General features: G+C 39.1%; 1 pseudogene; it reads right to left on the reverse strand.

Annotated features, from left to right (window-relative positions):
* Positions 1-600: 600 nt before the first annotated feature.
* LOC115291197 overlaps positions 601-26826 on the reverse strand; it is an 82862-nt pseudogene continuing 56636 nt past the window's right edge.

Below are 26826 nucleotides of genomic sequence, written 5' to 3' on the forward strand. Positions count from 1 at the left end.
ATAATTATATTGCTATTTTACTTTTTTTGTAAAAAGGTATTTGACTATGGATTTTTTGTTTTCATTTTACTATAAACAAGCATCTCTACATTCTTGCTTGTTTATTTAGTATGCATCAAAGTTTCTAGTGGCTCCTCAATCCCTTTTAAAATTACTCTTAAAATCAGTAGTAAGTACTAAATGGTGTTTTAAATGGCCGATAAATTCCATTTCAGAATTTCATCTATGTGCACTTCAGATTCACCTAATAAAGGCTTGACATTATCTCAATTATGCAACGTTGGGAAGAGAGATGATCACTTCCCTTTTACAGTTGAGGGCATGAAGATCCAGAGATCTTGATTAATTTGCCTGAGTCCTACATGGCTCCCTGATGGGTGTGGGGGTCAGACTCAGGTCTTCTATCTCTAAGTCTGGGCTTGCTCCTCTCAAGGCTGCCACACTGAGCAGCTGCAGCAGGCACTCTTCCATCTCTACAACTGTCCCTTTCTCTTTCCCGTGTTATCATTTGTTTACGGTACCCGGCATCTTCCTTACGTTTCTAGTAAGTACTGATTGTCTCAAGTTTAAAATGGTTCGACTTAGGATTTTTTTTTGACTCTAGGATGGTGAGAAGGTGATATTTATTCCATAGACACCGTATTTCCAACTGTGATCCTTTCCCGGCCTCTTGCGATATGTAGGAGGACCTGGCTCCCGTTGGTGGGCGGTGGCAGGGAGCTGCACCTGCCGGTCAGCCTCCTGAGCACAAGAGTAAACAACCGAGACACTGAGGGCCATTCTGGTTTTTACTTTCAGACAGTATCCAATAAATTTATAATCATGAGATATTCACATGATTATAAAATAGAATGTGAGAGGGTTTTGCCCGACTGCAGGTTAGTGTACATATTCTGAGCTATGCTAGGTTAGGCTAAGCTATTATGTTTGGTATTAGGTATATTAAATGCGTTTTCAACTTACAGTATTTTCAACTTATGATGGGCTTATTGGGAGTTCTCTATTCTAAACGGAGAAAGCTGTTTATTGCTTTACTACCTATACCAAACTTCCATCGACTTGAAGTCTGAAGTATTCTTAGTCACCTTGGTATCTTCCACGGGACCTCACATGTCATTAACTAAATGCTTTTTGAAATGGGGCAGTATTGGTGCAAGTTCAGAGTATGTCATGTGAGGCCATCTTCCTGGTGTCAAAATATTAGGACAAAAAAGTGAAAATTATAGTCAATTACCCAGATGCTTTTCTCATAAACCCCTATTTGGAAGCAAATAGGGCTGTAAAACATGAGACTGCCCCCTTTCATTTTTATTTTTATTTTAAATTTTTAGTGTTTGTTTATTTTCCAGAGAGAGACTCAGTGTGAGGGGGAGAGGGGCAGATAGAGAGGGAGCCACAGAATCTGAAGCAGGCTCCAGGCTCTGAACTGTCAGCACAGAGCCCTACACCTGGCTTGAACTCACAAACTGGGAGATCCTGAGAGGAGCCAAAGTCAGACACTTTTAACCAACTGAGCCATCGAGGTGCCTCGCCCCTTTCATTTTTAAACAGAAAGATGAATGATATGGAGCAACATCTTAACTGTTAGAGTCTTGTTATGATGTAGGTTATGTTGTGTTCATGATGTCCAATTAACCTTTAGACTCACTCTTTTATACTATTTCAGGTAGTCTACATAAACTTGGGAAAAATTGTTTTCTCATGATAGTGGAATTGATCCCCCTTTATAGATCCCGTTTTGATATAATGGTGCCAGATTTTTATTTCTATAACTTAGTAACAAGAGACAGCCATGAAACACGTTACCAGTAGGGTGCCCAAAGAGCAGGAATTTTCTGAACTTACATTACAGATTAAATCCTGGACATTTAAGGAACTTAGGTCTAAAAAATGTTTTATATTTAGGTCTCTCTTGATTATATAAATATATTGTTTATATAAATATATGCATATTCAGTTATATCTTACAACTGTTTCAGATTTTGTCTTTCCTATAGTATACAGAACAAATTGAGGGTATCAGCATAATGCGTTGCAAAGATAGCCCATCTGTCAAGAATTTCCCTTTCTCAAGAACAGAGAATCACTGGGGATCAATTGGAGTCCATATTTTGTATCTTCTATATATTATTTGAGGATATAAATTCATTTAATTAAAATCTCATAAAGCCTAAGATTATGCTCTTTCCCTAGACTATGAAAAACATGCCATCTCCTGAATTCACTGTCTCTATAATTGTATTACCTCTGCCAGCAACAATGCTTTCTATTCTTTGAATTTCAGACCAGCTTTAATGTAAAGTTTCTCTCCAGATATTTTATAGCACCATATAATGAAATTAATGAGCTAAATTTTATAAGCAGTCTTGGGAGAAAAAGAAGGTGAGGTGTTAGCCATGAGGGAAAGAGACGTTTCTAGATGAGATGGGAAGGAAGACCAGGAGTCAATGTGAGGCCTAGCTCTCCAATATCTACAGATGTCAGCACCAGCTCCAATTAGTATTTACCTGGTAGAGGTACAACCTCCTAAGTGCTTAAATGGCCTTTGGAGAGGAGAAGGTTGTTAGCAATTCTCCAATCAGCAGAAGTGGAATTGTAACAGCCTGAAACTAATTGAGGCTGAGGAACTAAGCATTTCTCTGGAGTACTTAGGCTGAAACAGGGCAGCTGGGAAGCTTCATACGTTTTGGTCATGTGTATGTAATCCCATAAGTCCAGTGCCTCCAATGACCATTGCTCCTTAAAGCCCTGGCCATATAATGCTGGCCACTTAAGGACTGTGGGTGAGGCAGTTTAATTTCCCTCTGGGCTCCTAGTGTTCTCTACTTCTCTTCTTTCCTTCCCCTCTTCCGCAAATTTTATTCTATATGGTGCCCTGAAGCCCAGAGTAACAGACAGGAGGGAAGTGTGCTTAGCATGGTGATGGTCAGGTTTAGTATGGGGAGAGGGGGAAAGACAACCATTTCATTTCTTTTGTACTTGAAGTCTAACCATGCAAATGTCCAACAGGGAATTCTGAACACAGCTTCACTTAGGCAGAAAACCTTCTCTGATAAGAGAGACGATGTATGAACATCTGACAATAATAAGCTGTAGGGAAGTAATGTTCACTTGACAATCTTGGGACTGTGTCAAGAAAGATAACACATATCAACCACTTACTAAGTATTGGGTACTATAGTGTGCACCTTGCTGTGGTATCTCATGTAATTCTCACACTTCACCTATAAAAGTAAGGTATTGTTACCATCCTCGTTTTACAATGAAGAAGAATAATTAGAAAGGTGATTATAATCCCATGTTTCCTTGAGTTTGGGCCCCAAGTGCTTACCTACCCTGTCATACTGACTGATTCTAGGTTCCCTTGACTTTGGTGTTTGTGACCATCCCCTTTGGTGTTTGGGGTGCTCATCCCCAGTTTCTCATATTGCTTAGCATTTAAAATAATTTTTTAAATGTTTTTTTATTTATTTTTGAGAGAGACAGCATGAGCAGGGGAGGGTCAGAGAGAGGGAGACACAGAATCCGAAGACAAGCTCCAGGCTCTGAGCTAACTGTCATCACAGAGCTCGAAGCGGGGCTTGAACCCACTAACCGTGAGACCATGACCTGAGCTGAAGCCAGACACTCAACCAACTGAGCCACCCAGGCGCCCCTCACTTAGCATTTTTAATAGTGACTTCACCCTACTTGATTTCATGCAGAACATAACATTAGGGATGCTGGGATTCTAGCACACTATGTTATCTACCATCCCTATACTATTCGGATCCAGCTCCATGGTAACCCTTTGGGCTAAGGGGTTATGTAGGGGTTTTCAGACTAAGAAGCTCATCTATTTTGCTTTGAGAACCACCTGTCCTCCAATGAATACGGGCTTGGTAGAATAATCAATCAAGAAGCTCTTTTTTCCTTAGCCATGTTGTGGGAAAAGACCCAGTGAGGCTCAACAGACCTCTCTCCATGGACTAGGCATGTAGAGCGGAAAACACAAACCCCACAAATAGTAGACTGCCTATGCAAATGACTCATCCCCACAATGTAGACCTCAAGAGGTCCTTTGTTCTTTTTAAAGACTGACTCTTCAGTTCCTCCAATTACACGACTTTCCCCATGTTATACAATTAGAATCTTTTAAAAAGATAGCCTGAAACAACTTTTGTTGTTTCAGGGAAATAACCTCCAATAAAATAGGCTCCGCAGTAGAAGCTCTGGAATCTGCAGTCCTACTATTTGAGTTTCAACAAGGTAAGCCAAGCCATTCATGTGCTCTTTTGTAGCATTCACACTGAGCCTGAACAAGGCAAGCTCAGTTCTCTCTGGGCAATGGGCAAACTAGAGGACGTCAGGTGTACAGGAAAGACATTCAAGAGACCCAGAGAAATGTGAAGAAAAAAAAAAACAGAGAAAATAAAGTTTGAGAAAAGTAATCAGAAATGAGAAACAGATATTTGGGTGCACAGGCCTTCAGAAAACAGCATCTCTGGTATATTCGTCACTGATATGTACGTCCTGTTCAGTTACACGACTAATGCTGTGCTGTGTGGCACTTATAATCTAATGCAATTTGACCGAGCTAATCTATCAGGAATGACACGTCACAAATGGGCCTGTCAGCTTGAGTAATTGAAAAGGAGCAGCTCTTTGAAATTTCATTTTTAAACGAACTTTGAGAATGTTAATAAACTTGATTATCAACATTAAAAGAAAATTTTTTTAAAAAAAATGCCTTTTCCTATATGCATTGAAACTCTGGTGCCCACCAAACCAATATGTGGAGTCTCTGATTAAGTCCCAGACAGACGAGATGCTTCTAGGCTCATCTCAGTGACTTAAGTATCTGGGAGTACACTCTCCCCCCAAATTCTCCTACTTTCATATTGAGAAATTTTCACATTCAACACATCAAGCCAGCTATTTTCTTCTCTTAGCCACTCTCCTTTTGAAGAAGAGAGTTACCAAGCAAAGGATAAGCATGAAGCAGTCTCCCCTAATAATTTTTCTTTCTTTTAAGTAGATTGTGCACTACCTGTGAGAGGCACAGTCCCTTCTTAGGGTCCTCCCCCACTTTTGATAAAATGAAACGCACGTTCTGTTTGAGCAGTAAAGTTATGCGAAATGCTTCTGTGTGGGCTTTGCCTGGCCAAGCCTGGCCCAGGGCACCTGCGGCCCTGCATGTGTAGCTCTGCACAGCATTTGAACCATTCCAGGGTAAGGCAGGTGGTGCTCTGGAAGCAGAGGGAAGCTGGCTTTAGTCCTGGCTGGCTGCCCTCTCTGAGATGAGTGTGGTGGGAGCCTCCGACACCTGCAAGCATAATGCGCCGTGGTCTTCCCTCAGCTCGGTCACGTGATTAGCTGAACTTCTGGCTCAGTTTCTTTCATTGGACCTCTAAGTTCCTGCCACAACCACAACCTTTCCTTGTAGTCTCAGCCCACTTGACTGAGACCTGGCCTTCTGCCTTGTTCTTGCTTGTTCTCCAGGGGTTAATTTTTAAATTCCTAACCACAGGATTAGGCAAAGGGGACTCTTTCTGCCCTAAATAGCCCTGTCTACTCCATGTTGTTGCACTCTCTGCTGCGTGATTTCATGGCTCTTACATTGTCTGCGTCTCTGGGGTTGTGCCCACCTACTGAATTGGACCTCTTGATGCTGACAGCAGAGGAACCACATTGGCCCAAACCTTCGGATGCTGATCCTCAGCTGCACCAGCACATCCATTTCTTTAGCTCCATTTCTTTAGCTACTAACTAACTGGCAGTTAGTTATTAACTAACAGGCCCCACATTTTCCAACAGGACAAACATTTTAATAATTCCAACATACCTTGTAGTCGGGTGCCCACCCCGAGTTGTGTCCGGGTCTGGTACATCAGATTATGAAGAGAGAATCTCACACTTCTGAAAGTAAGGATGCTCCAGCAAAGTTGTTCAGAGGTATCTGCAGGGAGCATTCCAGATGACAGTTAACAAGGAGCACATATTAAAAATAAAAAGTATGAATTATATCCTATGTGCAGGCATTTTATTTCTTAATCTACACAACAGTCCTATAGAATTACATTTTACTGGCAAGAAAAAGGCAGTTGTCATGGCTGTATTTTATGCACTGAGGATGTGAACACATGCCTTTTTCAGGCATGCCCCATGTTCTAGAATCTTCCTGCCACCAGTCTCAAACGTTTTAAAAAATCCATTACCTTTAAAAATGAGGAAGAAACCTTAGCACCCCTGTAGTTCAACCCTCTTGTTTTCCTGATGAAGATACTGAGTCTCTGAGACTTTGTCCAGAAAATGGGCTAAGTAGTGGCAGAATCTGAAGACAGTATCCTGATTCTAGTTCAGAGTTTTTCCTATTGATCCCCAACATTTCCCTGCCCATATATAAGGATTCCTTAAGAAAAGCTGTCAGATAGGGGTGCCTGGGTGGCTCAGTCCATTAAGTGTCTGACTTCTGCTCAGGTCATGATCTTATATTCCATGAGTTTGAACAGCATGTTAGGCTCTGTGCTGACAGCTCAGAGCCTGGAGCTCCTTTAGGTTCTGTGTCTCCCTCTCTCTCTCCACTCCTCCGCTGCTCATGCTCTCTCTCACTCTCAAAAATAAAGAAATATTTAAAAATTTTAAAGAAAAGCTGTCAGATTAGTGTAATAATTAGGTTAAAGAGAATTTCCAATAATTCCTGTTTGATAGAGACTCTGCATTTAAGACAAATCATGTGAAAAGCTTCAGGTTAGACAGGGAAGATCTGACTTAGAGCTTTCACTTTTTTCCCTACCTTGTTTTGCTAAAAAAAAAAAAAAAAAAAAAGTAAAAGGTTTTAGAAAGCATAAGTCCTGAGAGTAAAAAAGAATAGAAGAGGAACAGTGGGCATGAGACATTATTAAGTGTTTAGAAGGCAGAAAGGAGACAGCTGAGAGAATGGCAAAAACCTAAATACTTTCAGAGCAGGATGCCGATGATGAATTGGCATAGTAGTTTATCTGGAAAAATGTTGTAATGATTCAGGTATAGGAGCATTAGGGATCATGGAGGGTTAGACTGAGGTCTGAGCTGAATCCTAGCAATTTGATTGAAAGGTGCTTATAGGATAGTCAGACATCAGGTCCCCACCCCTGATCTATGAAGCCAGGTGAATACCCATGCCTGCTTCTTCAGGACCTAGTGGGGTTTATACTTTGGAGAAATCTGACCAGAGATCTCCTTAACTCAGAAAGGTCAGGTGGTGGTATGACCCCCAACCTGAAAACAGGGACTTAGGTGAAAGTCTGAAAAGTGAAATCTCAAGCACACTTCCCCTGATAGGCTTCCAGGAAATCTTTGAAAGTTCTTCACCTCACCAGTTCTTTAAGACAGAGACAGATTGTTTTCTGGGAAGACTGAACAGCTTCAGAGGAAAGGCCAGTTAAATAATGATATTTTGGGATTTTCCAAGGCAACATCAGTTTTCCATAGGATCTCACAGAAATCTACCATTTTGCAACTCCTATCTCTACACCCAGAACTTTGAGTTGGCTTTTAAATACTTACCTCTATTTATTTAAAAAATTTTTGATGTTTAGAGAAAAAGAAACGGAGTGTGTATAGGGAAGGGGCACAGAGAAAGGGAGACAGAATCTGAAGCCAGCCCCAGGCTCTGAGCTGTTAGCACAGAGCCCAATGCGGGATGCTAACCCATGAATCGTGTGACCATAACCTGAGCTGAAGTTGGACACTTAACCGACTGAACCACCCAGATGTTCCCTTAAAAATTTTTTTAATGTTCATTTGAGAGAGAGAGAGAGAGAGAGAGAAATTCTTCACTTTTTTTGAAATTTTATTTTTTTTACTTTATAAAGTTTCATATTTTTTAACATATGCAATTATTTTCCATCATTTACAATACAGTAGTTACAATGACACTCCAAACAGAAAAGCAAAGTAAAAAATCAAAACACCAACTTCTGTTTCATGTAATTAGATGTATACAGAAATTAGAAGGTTAAGTAACAACTAGTTAATCACCTAATTTCACAGCTATCTGAAGTGGCAATCGTTATATAGCAGCTTATCTATGATACATTCAAGATAAATGATACAATTTATTACTTGTTCATAAGCTACAATACAGCCTGCTTAATACCTTTCCTTAAATTCCACCTCTATACTACAATATGCTTGAGGTCCATGCAAAAAATAGCTACCTTTTATGTAGGAAATTCTTCACTTTTAAATAAAGATAGCCAAGGGTAAGTAGGCATTATTGAAAGTATCTGACATGGAAGACAGAAGAAAACAAATAAGAAAAAAACTTGCAAAAAACATATATGGAAGTCTAAGGGTAACTATCCCTACACAAAGGTCCTACAAATCAATATGAATAGATTTGTCTTTTGAAGCTCAGACTTATGGAAGAGCCAAGTAAATAATATGGATTGGCAATTTACAGGACAACTTAAAAAGAGCCCTACAAATGAAAGAATGATCAACCTCCAACAGTGATTAAAAAATGTTATTTAGCAATAGCCAAATCGTTGAAAGAGCCTAAATGTCCATCAACTGATGAATGGATAAAGAAGATGTGGTTTATCTATAAAATGGAGTACTACATGGCAATGAGAAATAATGAAATCTGGCCATTCATAGCAAAGTGGATGGACCTCGAGGGTATTATGCTAAGCGAAATAAGTCAGGAGAAGGACAGATACCATGTGTTTTCACTCATAGGTCTAACAGGAGAAACCTAACGGGACCATGAGAAGGGGAAGTAGGGGAAATTAGGGAGAGGGAGGGAGGCAAATCATGAGAGACTCTTGAATACTAAAAACAAACTGAAGGCTGAAGTGAGAGGGGGAAGGGGGAAGGGGAAGGGGGAGTGGTCAGGGAGGGGGACACTTGCGGGGAAGATCACTGGGCATTATATGGAAACCAACTTGACAATAAACTATAAATTAAAAAAAGAAAGTGTTATCTAGGACAACAAAATGCTTGTTAAGAAATAAATTTTTTAAAAGTTTTAGACTGCCAAATGTTTAAAAAAATGTCCAAATGGCTGTGACCAATTGGGCTGTCCCATATAATAGTGGTTAGAGTATAAATTGGTAAAGTATTTTAGGGGACTATTCAGTACTATTTGCATAACATTTAAAAATAACATAAAGTTATGCGTATATATGGTCTCAACAATTTCACTTCTAGAAGCCAGCCATTAGAGATACTTGCACAAATATACAGAATACAAATAAAAGGGTGTTCATGGATGGCTTATTGGTAACAGGCAAAAATTGGAACTAATCTAAATAGGTACTGATAGAGGAAATCATGGAATTTAATATGCTAAATGAGTTTAGTGTAACATATAGCTATTAATGATTTTAAAAAAAGAGATAAGTATATGTTAAAGACAAATGTCCATGATATATTACTAAATGAAAAAGCTATGTTAAAGAACTGTGTGTAAAGCATAACAATATTTTTTCCAAAGCAAAACATATTACTTAGCAATTGATATTTAAACACACACATAGGGTTTCTGGATGGATGAGTTGGTTAAATTTCTGACTCTCAAGTTGGTCTCAGGTCATGATCTCACGGTTCATGAGTTTGAGCCCTGCATTGGGCTCTGTGCTGTGAGTGTGTAGACTGCTTAGGATTCTCTCTCTCCTTTCTCTGCTCCTTCCCTGCTCACGCTCGCTCTCTCTTTCTCTCTCTCTCCCTGTCTCTCAAAACAAATAAACTTAAAAAAACAAATATGCACATTTCACACATAGAGAGAATTGACTAGAGAATTAAACAAGTTACTGACCGTGGGATGGGAGTGGTGGATGTATACTTTGCATTTTCTCAAGTATTTTGAACATATTTTTTACAAGCATGTACCAATTGTTTATTTTCAAAGCACTGTTAATTGATATAAATTTGATCCACATGCACAATGATCAAAGCTAGTTGGGTATATGTTAGAACAGTTTTTGGTTCAAAGTAGGACCCAATAGTTATTGTCTGAACAAATGATTTCTAATAATTATCACCAACTGTTTGTTAAACACACCTCTGCTTTAAAAAAAACCCATCTTTTAAAAAACCATTTCTTGAATAATTGTCTTATAAAACTCGCTAGCTTAATCTGAGTTCTTTGTGGCTTCTGGAGCATTTTTATTCTGAGTTTGGTCATTACACCTACCTTTGTTGGCAGTATCACTAAAACCAAGAGTAGGAGTAGGAGTAGGAATAGGACAATGGTGGAGAATGAAGCTTTTCTTACTACAGAACCAGTAGCAGGACAAGGGAATTGTGTTTCCACATCTCTATGAAGGCTTTCCAAAGGTCTTCAAGACTCAGGTCTATGTGGTCATATGACAAATGGGAGGCTGGGAGTACCAGGTAGGGTCTAAGCTCAGGGTGGGGTAAGAATTAAACAGTGCCTTCAGTGGTTCTCTGACACTCTTACTGGCAGTGAACAACTCCCAAAGGACCCATGCTCTGCCAGTGATTTTCCTTTTCTGTGCTGTCTATCCTACAGCACCTGGAGCAGCCGAACTAAGAGGCAGTAATTGATGGCTTTGATTTACTAAAGAAGAATAACGCGGGCAGTTATCTAGTTCAGGGACAAGCCCTTGTGGATATGAAAACAGTGCCCTCTCAGTAATAGGAGACTGTTGTAGATCTTTAAACTGTCGTTTCTGCTGTAAACCAAGCCTGACCAAGTATGGGCTTCTCTCCGTGTACTTCTGTACCTGTCCTACTCTGAGAACAGCTTGAAACTCACCTGCTCTACCTCAGCTGAACATTGCCCCACTGCACCCATTCACTTTTCATGGCTCTCTCATGGCATGTGATTCCATTTGGGCTATTATTTTGCAGTTTTGATGAGTTATATTATATTATTTTCAAGCAGTGTCAAATACGCACGTCTAGTCTCCCAAATTAGAAACAACTTGCCAGAGGAAGGGCAGAAAACTATACTGATGCTGTGTGCTCGGCAGAGTGTTTCCTGTCTAAATGGAAACAGAATGGCCATCACCACTTCTTAGGAGTGTGATTTTTGTTGTTGTTAGTAAAGAAAATATTTCTGAGGGCATGGACAAAAGAACTTATTATGACTTTCAAAATTTTGAAAATCTTCTAATTTATATTAAACATTCTTCTAAATTTTGCATCTGTACCCATTGTTTTTACATTTGTTTTAATATATAAATAATAAAATTACTTAATATAAACCACAAAAGATGCTTCAAAAAAAGGGAGCTTTCTCTCTTGTGGCTTCTAATTTTATGCCCAGGTGATAGAGCTCAGGATGAGCTCCATCTTGAAGATTTGGAGAGCCATCAAGCTACATTCCTATAGGGAAAGTGTGATTATACAAACTTCAGAAGAAAACAGCTGAACCTCGGGAGTATTAAATAATCCACCTAAATTCATGGGTTAATGTAAGGCAAATCTGGGATCCAAACACAAGCAGTCATTTCCACAAGACCATGCTATAGTGATTGTTCTCTATTAATTTTGTTTTTCCTTTTTTCTTCTCCTTTATCTTAGCACTAAATAGAAATTTCATTATATGAAGTATAATGCATTTAAAATGCACTTAAAAATTATTAAATAAGTTCTTTAATAACATTTTTTGTAGTATAGATGGAGCTGGGGAAAAGCAAAGCTTCATCGAAAGCCCTATGCAAGATTTTAGGAAGTGCCCAGTCACTGACCCTCTGCTGAGGCTGCATTCTTCTGAGCTTACATTTATGGCAGAGTGACTGAGTAGCAAATCACCAGATCTAAGTTCTAATTCCAGTGATGCCACTAAATAACTCCTATGTACAGGGGGTCATAAATCTCTCTTATGCCCTTCTATCATTTGTATTGAGAGAGTGGAGGCTCTTTGAAGTTCCTGTATTACTGTTTTCTCCTAATGGAAGAGTCAACAGACAATGGAGAGAATCCGCCCCCACCAGCCTTTTCATAATATTGTGTTAGCAGATTCAAGGCACAGTGTGTTTTTTCAACCAATGTTTTTCTCCATAGTAATGCTATGGTGCCTATTTCATATTGCAATTTCTTCTCTTGATTTGCCCTGGTGTCGAAGGTTTTACCAGAAGTGTGTGAATTGGACACCAAGGTTAGTTGTTTTGATGCAGCCCCCAAAGCCTGACAGACCCATGTTTGTTCTTTGGCTCCAGCTTGCCTTTGACTGTCAAGTGCTCTGGCCATTTTGCAAGCTTCATCCCAGCTGCAGCAAGAGGCCCAGTATAGTGTTGATTTGTCTTGGCTCGGATGCGATTCACAGGGTGATTTTCATAATGAGGCAGTTCCATGTAAAGAAAGAAATTCTTTCTTCATCAGCTACCAGCTCCTCCCTACTGTCCAAGAACCTTTGGTTCCTCAATGATTCAGGAGGCAAAAAAGTATAATCTTCTGACCTCCCTTTTCAGCATCCTTCACTGTAGGGAAGATAATTAGAAAGGATCAGCCTTTAATTAACTTCCAGGGCTTTCAGCTCTGTTTCACATTCCTCTTTCTCCTGATTTAGTGTTTGATTTAGTACTCTTTTGGAGGGCACAAAATGATTCACTGCCGCGATTTTCTGGGGATTGATATGGAATTGTTTTTTGAGATTGATTTCTCTTACAAGCAGGACGTAAAAAACCAATTGAGGTGTTTCTTGTTGTGTTTTTGTTTTTGTTTTGTTTTACAAATAAGACTTTGGGAGAGCACTATTAAACTATACTCTTCCATGTATCTTTCATGCATTTTAGATTTGGCTACCAACTATTGAAAGACAATTAACTGGAAGACATTGGAACAGCCACCTTTGATCAGACTTAGTAAATCATTCAGTTAAACCCTCTCAACCAGCATTCACCTAAGAGCTTTGGTATCATCCTCCATCCCCTTCCTTATGTCTCACTAGCAATGTCCAATTATACCAGGGAAAGGTACTTTTATTTTTCTAAATATTTCTAGTAACAGTTTATTTATAAATTCGTTAAATATTTGTTGAAAAGTAGTGGGCAAGTTATTTGAAGATCTTACTAGGAAATAGATATTAAAGGCAAATAAGAATATGAAAAGGTGTTGGACATCACTAGTCTATAGAGAAATACAAATTTAAACCACAGTGAGGTACCACTAGGTACATATTAGAATGGCTTAAAAAAATAAGAATGCCAAGTGTTCATGAACATATGAAGCCACTGGAACTCTCATACCCTGCTGGTGGGAATGTAGAATGGTACAAGACATTGGAAAATTGTTTTCTAGGTTCTTATTAAGCATACACTCCTAGATATTTACTCAAATGACATGAAAAATTATGTTCACACAAAAATATGGATGATTTATAATCTCCCCAACAGAAACAACCTCAGTGTTTTCACTTGAGGCATGGATAAGCTTTGGTACTGTGAAATGCCACTCAATAATAAAAAGAAATGAGCTACTCATACATACAACAACATGGCTGAATCTCCGACTGAAAAGGCTGTATACCATATGTATATGGTTGCCAGGGTTTGGAGTTTGAGCAATTGACTATAAATGGGCAGCATGAGGGCATCTGGAGAGTCATAAAACCATTCTATATCTTGATTGTGGTAGTGGTTACACTATAGTATCCATAGTCACAGTTTGGAAATGAGGCAAGTTTATTATATACAAATTTCTCCTTCATTTAAAGGAGAAAACAATTTATTGAGCATTTTCTATGTGGAAGGAATCATTATTGTTCCTGCAGTGGAAAAGACAGACCAAGTCCTTGCTCACCAAAATCTTATATCCTCATTCTGTGTTCACTCTGTTCTGTGTCCACAGTCCAGGCCCTTTTGTGTTTTGCCTGCTCTAACCTTCCCAATACTACTCCCTATCCCCCAATTTTTTTTCCTCTCCAATCCATTTCCTATAGTGTTGCCAAAGGAATATTTTCCTCATGTGAATTGATTACGTTTCTTCCCTGTGGTGGTAGAATTTCATGATTTGTGTGCCCTTGGTCCCTTTTCTTTGTTTGGGACGTCCTTACTGCCAAGGTAGAGGCTAAAAACTCGTATCTCCAGCCTCCCTTGCAGGTATGCTGCTGGCATGAGACTTTGGCTCTACCAATCAAAAGAACATATGTAAGACTTTGATTTGAAAGATAGTAATGTGAGGAAGGAATTCCTGTGTGGAAATCAGTTGTATCTGGAGTGACAGAAATGGCTTTCTTGGAAGGACTGGTGATGTTTTATCAACTAATGCCCAGGGTCGTCGGGGTGGCTCCTGGAGTCTATACTCTTGGAGGCTAGAGCCTACAAGCCTGGACTGTGTCCTTCCAGAGTATCTCTGAACTACTTAATATCCTATAATAAATTCTTTTTCCCCTTAAGCTAGAGTGTTTAGTTTTTCATTTCTTTAGTTGGCCTCTGAATTTCAATTGCTATACCTGCCGATGAACTTTTAATAACTTCTCATCATCTTAGGAAAAAATCCATACATTTAACTACAGCATGTAATGCCTTCAATATACATCTCCGATATCCCTTTCAGTCTCTGCTGTCCTCAATGTGCTCTACATTTCAGTCTCCCTGAGCCTTCAAACCCCGCATCCTCATTTATATCTTCCTGCCTTTGCAGATAATGTTCTCCTTGTTTGTACAAGTTTCCCTAATGCATTCTCTTCATTTTGCAGCCTTTTTCTCATGTTGTCCCTATTCACTCTTGACCTTTATTCATCCTTCAAAATTCATCTTAAATATCACCAACTCAGATGCCTTCTGTGAAGCTTCCTTTGACAGCCTTATCCTGGTCCCAGTGCCCCCAGAGATATTTGTTTCCACTTCTACTTGAGAACTTCTCATATGGTATTATAACGAATTCAGTAATACTTGTTGAGTGAATACCATGGGCCAGGCATAATGGTAAAATCTGAGTGATAAGTAGGAGTTAATTAGGTAAAGAATGGAGTAGAATAGGTCTGCAAAGACCAACTAGCATAGAATGGTAGGCACGCACATGGAGAGGATGAGCATCTAAATGTGGGCACCTGTGGCTAGGGCACGGAGAGCAGATGAGTGCCCTTCACGCCTCCATAAATTTCTTTCAGGCAGGAGCCAAGTCTTACTTGTCTGTGTGCTGCTAGTGCAACTGAATCAGACACAGAGTAAACAGTGAAGGTTTGCTAAATTAATAAATGAATTATTACGTGTCTCCCCAAGGCTTTTGTCTGATGCTTAAGTTGGAGGAAATAGCTTAGGCTTTATTTCCTGTTCATCAATTCAAAGCCATGATATAGGAACCATCTTTAATTATTAAGCAAAATTTCCTATATCCTCACACTAATAATCCCATGTTGCATTGATATGATTGTGGTGAATTAACTTCAAAAGTATTGTCTTGAATAATTATTCAGGAGCCATCAGTTTACACATCCTTAAAAGTCTATTAACACAGCAAATATTTGATCTTTTAAATCTGATCCTGTCATCATAGCAACCTCACAAATCAGCTCTTTGATGTGTTCTAACATTATAGCTTGGGCAAAAGGGGGCAAAATGTTTTTCTGTTTATGACACTGGAATCAGATGCATAATCAGGAATCATTCATTCCCCAAACCTCTCTTGTGCAGCCATGGGTCATCTTTTGGTAAGAGAGGTATCAAATGAAACAAGGGCTGCATATTTAAGTAAATCTGTGTAGGTAGTACAGACACATCAAGTAAACCCGTACTTCCAAGGTAAAGGAGAGAGGCTTTCTGGTGAGGGTATAACTGGAAGCAGAGAGCTTTACAGGGCTTGTAATTGAAATGCATACCGTTGCTGCTTTGGACAATTCTAAAAACCTCCTACCATCAGATAGCAATGACTTTCCTTTGATTTGGTACCAAAGTTATGCTGAATTTTAATCACCTCCTTAATGCTTAACTTCACAGAGAAACAGAGAGGATTAGGGATATCTTTCTTATGTTTTCAATGAACCAGAGTCACAGACTTGGCTGTCATCTTCATCCAAGGACAAATTGTAATTGGCTAGACTAGCAAATTGCTTTTTCTTATTGGAAACTGCCATTGGCGCATTAGATTGAAAATAAAATCCTTACTGTATGGATGTGATGTGGTTTTTCACCATGCAGCTGTAAGTGGAAAGTTGTTTTTCTAAACGAATGTTTATAGAGATAATTCAGTTTGTGATACTGAGAGATATAAATTTGGGAGATTACTGAGGATGATTCATCCTTCATTTTTTTTCTTGAACTCCTACAATTGCCTCTTTTCCCCCTCCCTAAGTGTAAAATGGTACATCCATCTTGTTATGAGCATCCTCAGAGGATATAAATGAGCAGTCTTCCTTAAGAAGAAAATGAGAATTGAAAGGAGGAATATGCCATCATCACAAACATTGTCCCCAGATGGCAGACGTGGGACTTCATATTGGCATCATTAATCATGGTGGGGCCCTGTGGCTGTCTGCCATGCAACTCTCAACTAGACACACTTCTGTGTGTCTCTGAGGCTCATTTGTGGATGTTAAGGATGGTGGGTTCTGTGCTATACTTTAGTGGAAACTCTGTCAGTGAGTGGGGGGCCCTCTACTAGCTTGAACATAAGGCACTGGAAACAATCTCCTTATTAATAAACAAGGTACCACAGGTTTCTGAAGCAGAATAAAAATGTTCCTCCAGTGCAACCAGCCATTCTACACCTAGCTGAGAACAATTGGCTTACTTTAATAAGCCAGTGATGGTGAAACTAGAACATCTATTTTTTAGAGTCGAATTTGATCCTCTCAGAACTCTTTCCTGTCTTCTATATCTATACTGCAGACAAGCTTTATAAACAAACATCATGGCACAGCAGACACAGCAGAATTTAGAAGCAGATTGTGCAAATCAGTCTTTACTAAGGTAGGGACAAAATTGTGTGGCTAATTGACATTTTGATATTTACCAAAATCTTGCCCTCCAGGAAAATAGAAATTGAGTTCAATATTCAGGTGTCACCCTAAGCTCTTGGGTTCCAGTTTATCTGTGTACTATTACACAGTGGGCTTTGGAGTTTTGATCCGGAGCCTCTCCATTTACTACTATGTGGTCTTGGGCAAGTTATTTGGCCTCATGTGGCTTCCCTCTAAAGTGAGGACAATAGCATTTCTGTGAGGATTAAATAATGCCTGCTAAATGCTTAACACAGTGTCTGCCACATGGTAATTACTCAAAAACATTTAATATTTTCTAGACCTTATAATATCTCTGCAAATAGAAGATTTATGCCTTTGAATCCCATTTGTATGGCTGGGGTTTGGTTTAACTACTGCCAGTCTTCCTGAATTCATCAGGCCTAGCTAATGTTTCTAAAGTGTATTAGGGTGATTGATTGGTAAATGGACTCATTGCCTGTTCTTGGCACGGTATCTGAAGGCTGAAGGAACCTAAAGTACTTGATATTTACTCATTAGGCAGGCTGTGAGACAAAGGCTGTGTGTGTGTGTGTGTGTGTGTGTGTGTGTGTGTGTGTGTTGTATATGCACATAGGGGCATTATATATTTCTATAAGATGTGAAATTGAATGGTTAATAACTTGGACTTGGGGTATGTTTATGGTAAGGAATTGATTATTTTAGTAAAAGGTTAGGAGCTACCAAAAGAATCATCTACAGTATGAGATCTTTGGGCTTTGAGAAAATATGCTGAGATGATAATGCCAATTCACTCAGTACAGAAAGGGTTAGAGGTTGATTTGGGCAGTCTGCTTATCAATTATGTAGGCATTTACTGTAGGCATAGATGTGAGGAGTATAATTATTTGTCCACTCATCTGATTGATGATTAGCTCCTTAAGAGAAGGGACATGGTTTGTCTTTGAATCTCCACTGTTGACCTCGTTAATACCTGGCATAGAGTAGGTGCTCACTAAAAGTTTGTTAAATGAATTAATGAAGCTTACTTGGGAAGCTGTCAACTTTGATTTTGTGGTCAGCAACAATCTTCTAATGTGGAGATAAGTCATAAAATAAATCTGTAAGTGGAATAAATCTGGAGATCATTATAAGTTACATGTTATCCAGGATGGGATTGTGTTTCATCTTGGTGGTAATTGATCCACAGAGTGAAAGTTTGGGATACTTGCTAGTTGGTGTTGCCAGACCTTTACGTTGTTCTTTACAGTCATCAACCCATTTTCATAGTAAATAGTTTTTCCTGGTAGGGGTGAGTTTAAGATTACGTGAGCACCTCAAAGTGTCTGAATTTCTGAATGAACAGAACTGTGTCAGGAGAAAAATAACAGGACACCAATACATTGTGAACAATAGTTTACAAAGTTTAAATCTACACTGTATATTGATAAGATAGTGCTGATCAATAAGTCAGTGGTTCTTCCATATACTACCTGGTCAAGGGGACAGTTAAGGAGCTATTGTGTACATAGCATCATTGATTCAACCTTAGGGAGATAGATTTGAGCAATTTCAGGTGTTTAATGGACCAATCTGAGATTGCACAGGACTTTTTGACTCTTGGAAAACTTTCATATCCTTTAGAAATAGGGGTGTTTTATAACTTTGTGTTAGGCGTTAGATGATAATGAGAGTCACTTCAAATGGAGTATACTGATATGGGTCACAGAAGTAAAATTAAGATTTATGAATGTATGATGGTAAAAAAAAGTCATGGATGATTAACTGGAAAATTTTCTGTTTTTATTCTTCTGAGATCATATAACTTTCTTTGTCTCTTCTGGGTTTAAGTTCAACTTATCAGCCACTTTGTTAATTGGAACTGGCCCAACAATTCAGTGATCAAGAGTAATGGATATTTCTTATTGATGACAATTACATTTAAAACCTATTATTTCCCACCTCTCTTTTTTTTCTGATAATGAAAATTCACATCCCTAAAACCCTGCTGGAGAGGTTAAGGCCTATCTGGATAAACCTGTGCTTTGTAGTTTGGACAGTTCTCTCATCTGTAAAATGAGAAAGCTGGAAAGATGATTACCCAGTGTCCTTAGCCCTGATATTCTAAGGGTCTAGGATTCTGTGTCCCGTGATGCTCCATTTTCAGGGATATCCAAAGAACACATGTTTTCAATAAGGAAGATCTGCATTGTCATGTTAGTGACACATTCACCTTTATAGGACCAGGAAATCTTTGGTTGGTTGACTTAAAATACAACTACAAGACTACATCCTTCCATTAATTAAGCGCCTCTGCTGCCTCTGGCACTCCTGACAGTATATTGACAATCTTGATGCTTGAGTAATGCTGACACAGTCATCTTGAAACATGTCATAGGAAAGTGCCTTGAAATTCTCCTTCTCTCTTGCCCCCACCCCCCCGCCCAAGCCCCTGCCATCATTATCTCCACTATGCAGATTCCTGACTGACTCTTCCAGAAACCAGAGGCTACTTGTCAAAAGATTGTAACATTTCAAGTCTATTCTTCATTACATGTACAGTGTGACTTTGGTAGTTTAGGTCTACTTAGTATAATATTTTTTTAACGTTTACTTATTTTTTGAGAGATAGAGAGTGGAGTGGAGAGGGGCAGAGAGATTAGGAGACAGAGGATCAGAAGCCAGATCCATGCTGACAGCAGAGAGCCCCATGCAGGGCTCGAACCTACAAACCAGGAAATCATGACCTTAGCCAAAGTCAGCCGCTTAACTGACTGAGCCATCCAGGTGCTTCTAGGTCCACTTAATTTAAATCACAGAGCCATAAAATCTGAAGGTTGGAAGTCAGTAGACAGACCTATTGTGATGCCTAATTCTCTGTTTCTGTTTAATCATGTGGTATATGGATTAGGGATGCAGATTCAGATGTCTCAACAGAAGCACATACTTAAGTTAAAGCCTCCTCACCTGAACTAACAAAAGCTCCCCCCCCTCAGATGCACCTTTGAACTGGGTACATGCAGCTAGCTAGGAGAACAGGCCTAGTAGTTGTTCAAGATAGGGGAGTCTTTCCCCAGGAGTCAGTAGGGACTGTGGATCTCAAAGGGACTTGTAACTCTCAGAGACTAGAGATTGGGCTGGAGTGCAGAGAATGAAGTCCACTGTGTGAGGATGTGAGGACATCAGTCAAATATTATCAACAATGTAGACTTGGGCCACACAGAAATCTGCATGGAAAATCATCTATGCTGGCTTTTCTGTGCAAATCAGGCATCCAGCTCATGACTAAGACATTTTGGATGAGGTGACAAAGGATGAAATATAGATATTACTTTTCCAAGGTATAGATTACACTTAAAATGACAAAGTCGAAAAATTTAGTAGAAGATGGTATCCTATGAAAAGGAAATATAACCTCAAGTATCTCTGTAGAAGATAGAAATAAAGCATACTATTTTTAGTTATAGACTCGTGGTTATTATTTCATGATTAGATAACATATAGCCAAAATGTCTTGGCAAGATTTCTTAAGTGAGACAATATGTACATATATTTCTAATGTGTTTGAACATAAATATGAGTGTACATAAGACAGAAAAAGAAAATAAATCAGGCATTCTTTTGGCCATGTTTTCCTTTTTCTTGTTGCAAAGATAAGTAATTATATTTTATAAGATGAAACAGAATATAATTATACATTGTGTTTCTATAAAGTAGTGAAAAGCAATATTTGCAATGATGATGAAGATATATGTGTCAAAGTGTAGTCAAACATGACAGCCATTAAATGCTTGGTTGGAGAAAGATCTTTAATTACACAGGACATTAGATACAGTTGGATTGAGAAGGATTATTGACCAAGTCAACAAAATTATTTTTGAGGCTAGGTTCATATTGTACCAGTGAATGAAATCAAGATGTACATTTTCAGCCACACTCAGATTTGAGGTACCATCTGGGTACACCTTCTTTACTGTTCCTCATGATCCTGGCTATGTCTCCTTGAAAGGGATGTTCTCAAACATAGTAACTGAGGCTTTTGGGAGTGTGAGCTCTCAGAATGCTTACTGATGGTTAAAAGCGAAGATATTCTCAAAGGTTTCTAAAGGAGCAAGGCTGATGCCATGGAAACAAGCAATATGGGAAAAGCGAGGGAACATAGAAGTCTAGAAGGACTCCATCTTGGGATTTGAGGTGGGATTTCTCTTTCAGGGAAGGGATTGGTAAAAACAAAGTTATCTTCCAGTCTTGGTTGCTCTAAAAGAATTATGGGCTGAGAGGGTCAAGAGTGATAATATTAGCTAAACTATCTTATATGTTTATCCTATGCTAAACACTGTGCACACACCTTGTAATGCCCAAGATTTCAATATCACCCCAAAACCAGAAACCGCCAGGGAGACCGAGGCACGCATGTAAAAGCAAAGGGCATTTATCATTACAGCTTAGGCTCGCCGGGCCTAAGTTTGGTCTCACAGCCTTCACCAATGCAGTGGATCCGTGCTGAGAGCCCCGAGCAAGGGCTGAGTAGGGTTTTTATGGGGTTTGGGAAGAGGGAGTTACAAGAAATTGTGACACAGGTACAGTGACCCAATCATAATGGTACAACAGTATTGGCAGCAGCTTTAACCATATACATTGTTTAGAGTGTTTGTTACTTTTGGCGGGATCCAATTACAACATTTAGGTTATCTTTCAAATTAATCAATTACAGAGTGAATTCAGGGTCTTGTTCGGTGACTATCGGGTTAACTTTAACATTAGGTAGCGGGGTCCTATCTAAAGTTCCTATCTGTAGACCTCACCTTTAGGAATGTGGGGAGAGGTAGCTGGTCTTCCCTGATTGGATACCGCAAAGTGGTCTCTTCTGCCCTGGGTAATGTATAACCGCCTAATGGTTTCGGAGAGACTGACCCTTAGACCTTCTAGTTTAGAGGGGAAACTTAAAGCCTGTCATGGCATCTTTTTGGTTCAGACTCGTGTTCTTACATCTCATTTACTCTTTAACATGATTTAATAGAGTAAATATTAAGATACTATGCATTTTATACATCAGGCATTGTTCATGGTTGCAGAGTTGGGAGGTGAATTTAGGGTGACTAACCATCTGAGTTTGCTCTCAACATGTGGATTTCCTGTGACTGTTGACTTTGAATGCTGAAACCAGAACAGTCCCAGGCAAACTAGGATGGATTGAGTACCCCAAAAGTGATGGTACCAGGAGTCAAGCTCAGAGCCTGATAGATTAATTCTCCTTCTTTTTCCTGCCTATCCAAGGTGGAAGTTCAAGTTCAGGGCAACAAGAGAATGAATCCAAGTGACAAGTGCCTGTGACAAAGAGAGGTTTTGTCTTGGGAATAAGGCTCAGCTACAATCCTGACCAGAACAGTCAGCAAGGTGAATGTAATGTTGAATCACCTAAATGGCTCTAAAGCTTAGACGGAAGGGAGCTGAGTTTGTAGGTCTGGTTAAGAAATTACAGGTACAGAGAGGTTCCTGACAACAGGAAGCCTTGCCAGTGATTTCCTAGTCAAGAACATCTGGTGTTAAGAAGGATCAATGGCCATTATTTATTCTGGACTTTACCTTTAACACTAATACTATATAACATAATCATAGATGGTGATCAAAACCAATAGAGTTTTATTGGGATGTCCCTCTGAGGACTTCAATATCCTTGGAGAGTCCTTAGTGGGTGTCCCTGTTGTTCTCACAATCTCAGGGCAGATGCTGAGTTGATGCTTATTGGACCTAGTGTGGCACTCTGGCCACCCTTAGCTGGCATAGAATAGAGCCTGGACAGGAGAGAACCTGGAATTTTTGTGTCTGTTTTTGAATTCTTTTGCCCATTTTTTTTTTGTTTGATGTGTTCAGAATGTATGGTGAAGTAGAAATTGCACAAAATTTGAGCTCAGATAGTTCTATCTTTGAATACTAACTCTGGCTCCTATTGGCTGCCTTGGGAAGTTGATGACTTAACTTCTTTGACTCTTGACTTTTTCGACTGTAAAATGGTAATTTAAATTTATAGAGGGTTATTCTAAGGATTACAAATAATGTATGTTAAATGTCTAGCACATATCAGGCATTCAACAAATGGGATCTGCTATATGACTATCCAGACCTATAGGTTTCAAATGGAGGCTTGGAATCTTTAATTTTTTTTTAATTAAAACTATCTCCCAGTGTTGGATTTATCATGTTAGCCCAAGGCTGACACCTTGTGGAATTCTCTGACAAGTAAGAACTTATTTGCTGGTTTGTATATATTATTAAATCTTTGCTGGAGGCTGAAGTAGTGGTACAGATTGAGGGATATATTACCAGTTATTTAAGTAATAAGAAGGGACAGAGCAAAATTAGAGCTATTTGGGAAGATTATTTCAGAATTTAATTTAAAATTTTTGGTATTTTTAGTTATTGTTTTTCAGAAAGTATATAAATGCAGAATTGTAAACCCCTACCTTTGCTTAAATTATCCAGCTCCTAAATATTATTCAAAGTCTGACATACATCTCTCTTTTTTATTTGCTTCCCCTGATTGTCCATCATTCAGTGACTACCCACCTGAGAAATTCTGTGCCACATACAGGCAAAAGCAGGCACATAATTTTCAGGGCCCAGTGTAAACAAATTGAACGTTTCATTAAAAAATCATTTAAGAATCTCAAAATGGCAAAATCAGGGCATTAACAAGAACAAGGCCCTTCTAAGCATGCGTTCTCTGTCTCTTATTAAGTACTTTAAAAAATAATTATCTATCTATGGTTAGAATATAATTATTGACTAATAGAAACAAAATATTTTTGTTCTTTTATCCTAATTTCTGAGACCATTTCCCCTTCCTCAAAGCTTTCCCATCAGAAATAAAGGATCCAGCAATTGCATTATTAGATATTTACCCAAATAAAGACTTAAAGGGGTACATGCACCCTTTAGCAGCATTATCATGATATAGCAGCATTATCAACATTAGCCAAGCTATGTCGACAGCACAAATGTCCATCAACTAATGAAGGGATGAAGAAGATTGGTCTATATATACAATGAATATTACTTAGCCATCAAAAAGAATGAAAGCTTGCCATTTGGAATAACATTGATGGAGCTAAAATGTATTATGCTAAGCTAAATAAGTCAATCAGAGGACAAATACCATATGATTTCACTCATATATGGAATTTAAGAGACAAAACAGATGAACATATGGGAATGATGGGGGAAAGAGAAGAGAGGGAAATAAACCACAAGAGACTCTTAACAATATAGAGCAAACAGAGGGTTGATGGAGGGAGGTGGGTGGGGAATGGGCTAGACGGGAGATGGGTATTAAGGAGAACACTGTGGTGAGCACTGGGTGTTGCATGTAAGTGATGAATCACTAGATTCTATTTCTGAAATCAGTATTGTACTGCATGTTAACTAGAATTTAAATTTAAAAAAATAGATGAAATAAAGAGAATAGATTATTTTATAATTCACTGCTCCTCAACCTCAAACTTACTTTGTTTTCCTTTTTTTTACTCCAACTTCCTCTTGCATGAGGTAGAGATATATGATAATACTAATAATGATATAAAAGATAATACTTTAAAAATTTCAAAAACAATAAAGGAAAATTTTAGGAAGAAATTCCTTTACATCATATTTCTACATAGATAAAGCTTAGAGAAGGCAATTTGGCTATGGGGGAAGTATTAAGTGGTAAGTGACCAGTCTTGAAGCTGCATTTGTATAACAATTTAATATTTGTATGATTGTTTGGGGAAGACCATCAAGGGGGATTACTGATGTAGATTATGGAGGGGATACATTATCTATAAACTGTGCTTTTTTTATATTTACATTCATCAGTGTAGTGACCAGGTTTTTCCTTAAACCACATTGAGCTAAATGCTAGGTGGATTCAGATATTCTGGAAGAGAATTGAAAACCAGTTCTTAGAACAAGCAGGTGGAGACTGTTCATTGATGCATTGATCATGGTTCATTATTTTGTTCAAGTTCAAATTACTTAGTTTTCTGACAGGATCACTTATCACTGTGCTTAGAGCATGACAAATGCCAAGTAACTGTTGACCCAATGGAGACAGGGATTCCCAGATGGTTGAGCATAATTGTTTGGTCAGGTGAGAGCCTGGATGTCATTGATAATGGCTGTTCTCCAGACCAAGCTAGCAGGCATGTGCAGTGAGAAGAGCTGGGCTGTGTGGGGAGAAGCAGATACTTTCAACCGGTGGGCGTTAGGGGCATTTACTTTTCTTCCCTCTGTTTTCCTTAATTTTCCTTGCCTTTTATGCCCCTATAATTCTAAACAGTCTAGAGGTCTCAGCATGCATTATTTTCTTTCTCACCTCTAGGCCTCTGCCTACATTGTCTCCTCTGCTTTAGTGCCCTTGCACTGTCCCATCCTTCTGAGTCCCCTCCTTCTGGCTAATGCCTGCCCATCCTTTAAGACAAAGCACAAACATCATCTTTTACTTCCCTCCTTGTCATCATCATTATTAAGAAAAAGAACATCTCACTTAAGTTTCTCCTTACACAGTACTGGGATAATATGCTTTTCCATTAGTTTGAAATTTTAGGACTATTCTTGTAACTTTTTTTTCTGGTGAGTTGTAGGAATAATATTAGAGAAAGGGAAAATGAAATTATTTTGATAGAGATGAAAATGAATTTATGTAATATTAATTTTTCTTGAATGAACTATAAGATGAAAGAGTTTTCTTAAAGGTCTTTAAGGACTGCTTCTAACTAGAAAGTATGATTCTAAGTTTCCCAAATGGTCTGATTTTATGTAGAATGGTTTTATGCTGTGGCCTTTATTTAATTTTCTTAATATTTATTTAAGCCAAGTCTTAGAGTTCTATATTTGCACACTGGGAATTATAACTAGTGCTAGAAGAGGTGCAGTGAGCTGCATACTGGCAGGGAAGTTACCTTTGTAGTGTTCACTCACATGCCCATCCACAGCACTTGTATAATCCAAACAATATAGTTAGAAGCAGAGCAAGACACATTTGTAACACGGTTCTACTGGAGCCATCCTGAGGGTACTGGAAATCAGGACAAAGATTTGACTTTATGGAGGCCTCTGTGCTAAGTCCAAGATGGCTGCAATGAGTTGGTAAGATGTGGAAGAGGTAATTTAATGTTTTTAGAGCTGTCTTCAATGTATATGTGTACAACGTGTGTTCCGTGTACATAGAAGAGAGCCTTGAATTATTTTTTGGAGCAAGGTGGCACATTCAAAAGAGTTTCACTGCAGTCTTCCTGAAGACTGTTTATAGAGATATGGAGAGGCTCAAAGAATCCAATAAGGGATGATGACATACTCAAGGTCCAGCAAGAGTGACATGCTCTTTTCCTCCCTGGGTCTGAGGGGCAGAGATGAGAGCCCAAGTGGCTGTGAAAGAAGGACTGTCAATAGAACCTGTTGCCACAAAGGCAGAGAAGGAGCAAGAGGAGTAAATACTCTGACTCTCTGTCTCCAACCTCCCCTAGCACTTCCCATTGTCCAATACTAGCCACAAAGTCAGACAAGAATGGCCAAAGGTGCAGTTGTTAGCAGTCTCATGCTGAGCCCCACTTCCAAGTGAGGGGAATGGACAGCGTGCAGGAGTGGGTGGTGCTGTCAAGCAGCCCCTAGGCAGCCATAAACAGCTGTAAGGTTGTCTCTTGATAATTGCATAGATTCATTTGGTAAGGATGCAACAAGCCCAGATAGATTTAGACAATTGATTGCTTGGTGCAACAGGCGGCATGATGTGCACGTCTACCTCAGCTCCCATGGCCCCCAGGGTCCGTGAGGGCCACGTGGAGGAGTCCAGGTAGATACTGTGCACACAGGGAGTTGTGCTACTACTGAGGGATATGGAGTTTCAGAAACCCCCTTAGAGTAGTGCTAGCAAACACACCCAACCTTTGTCCCTTGCGGACAAAGTCTACACTATCCTGGTCATGAAACAAATCTTTTCTCAACCCTGGAGGGGG

Source organism: Suricata suricatta, chromosome 5, assembly GCF_006229205.1.
Source record: "Suricata suricatta isolate VVHF042 chromosome 5, meerkat_22Aug2017_6uvM2_HiC, whole genome shotgun sequence".
NCBI lineage: Eukaryota > Metazoa > Chordata > Mammalia > Carnivora > Herpestidae > Suricata > Suricata suricatta.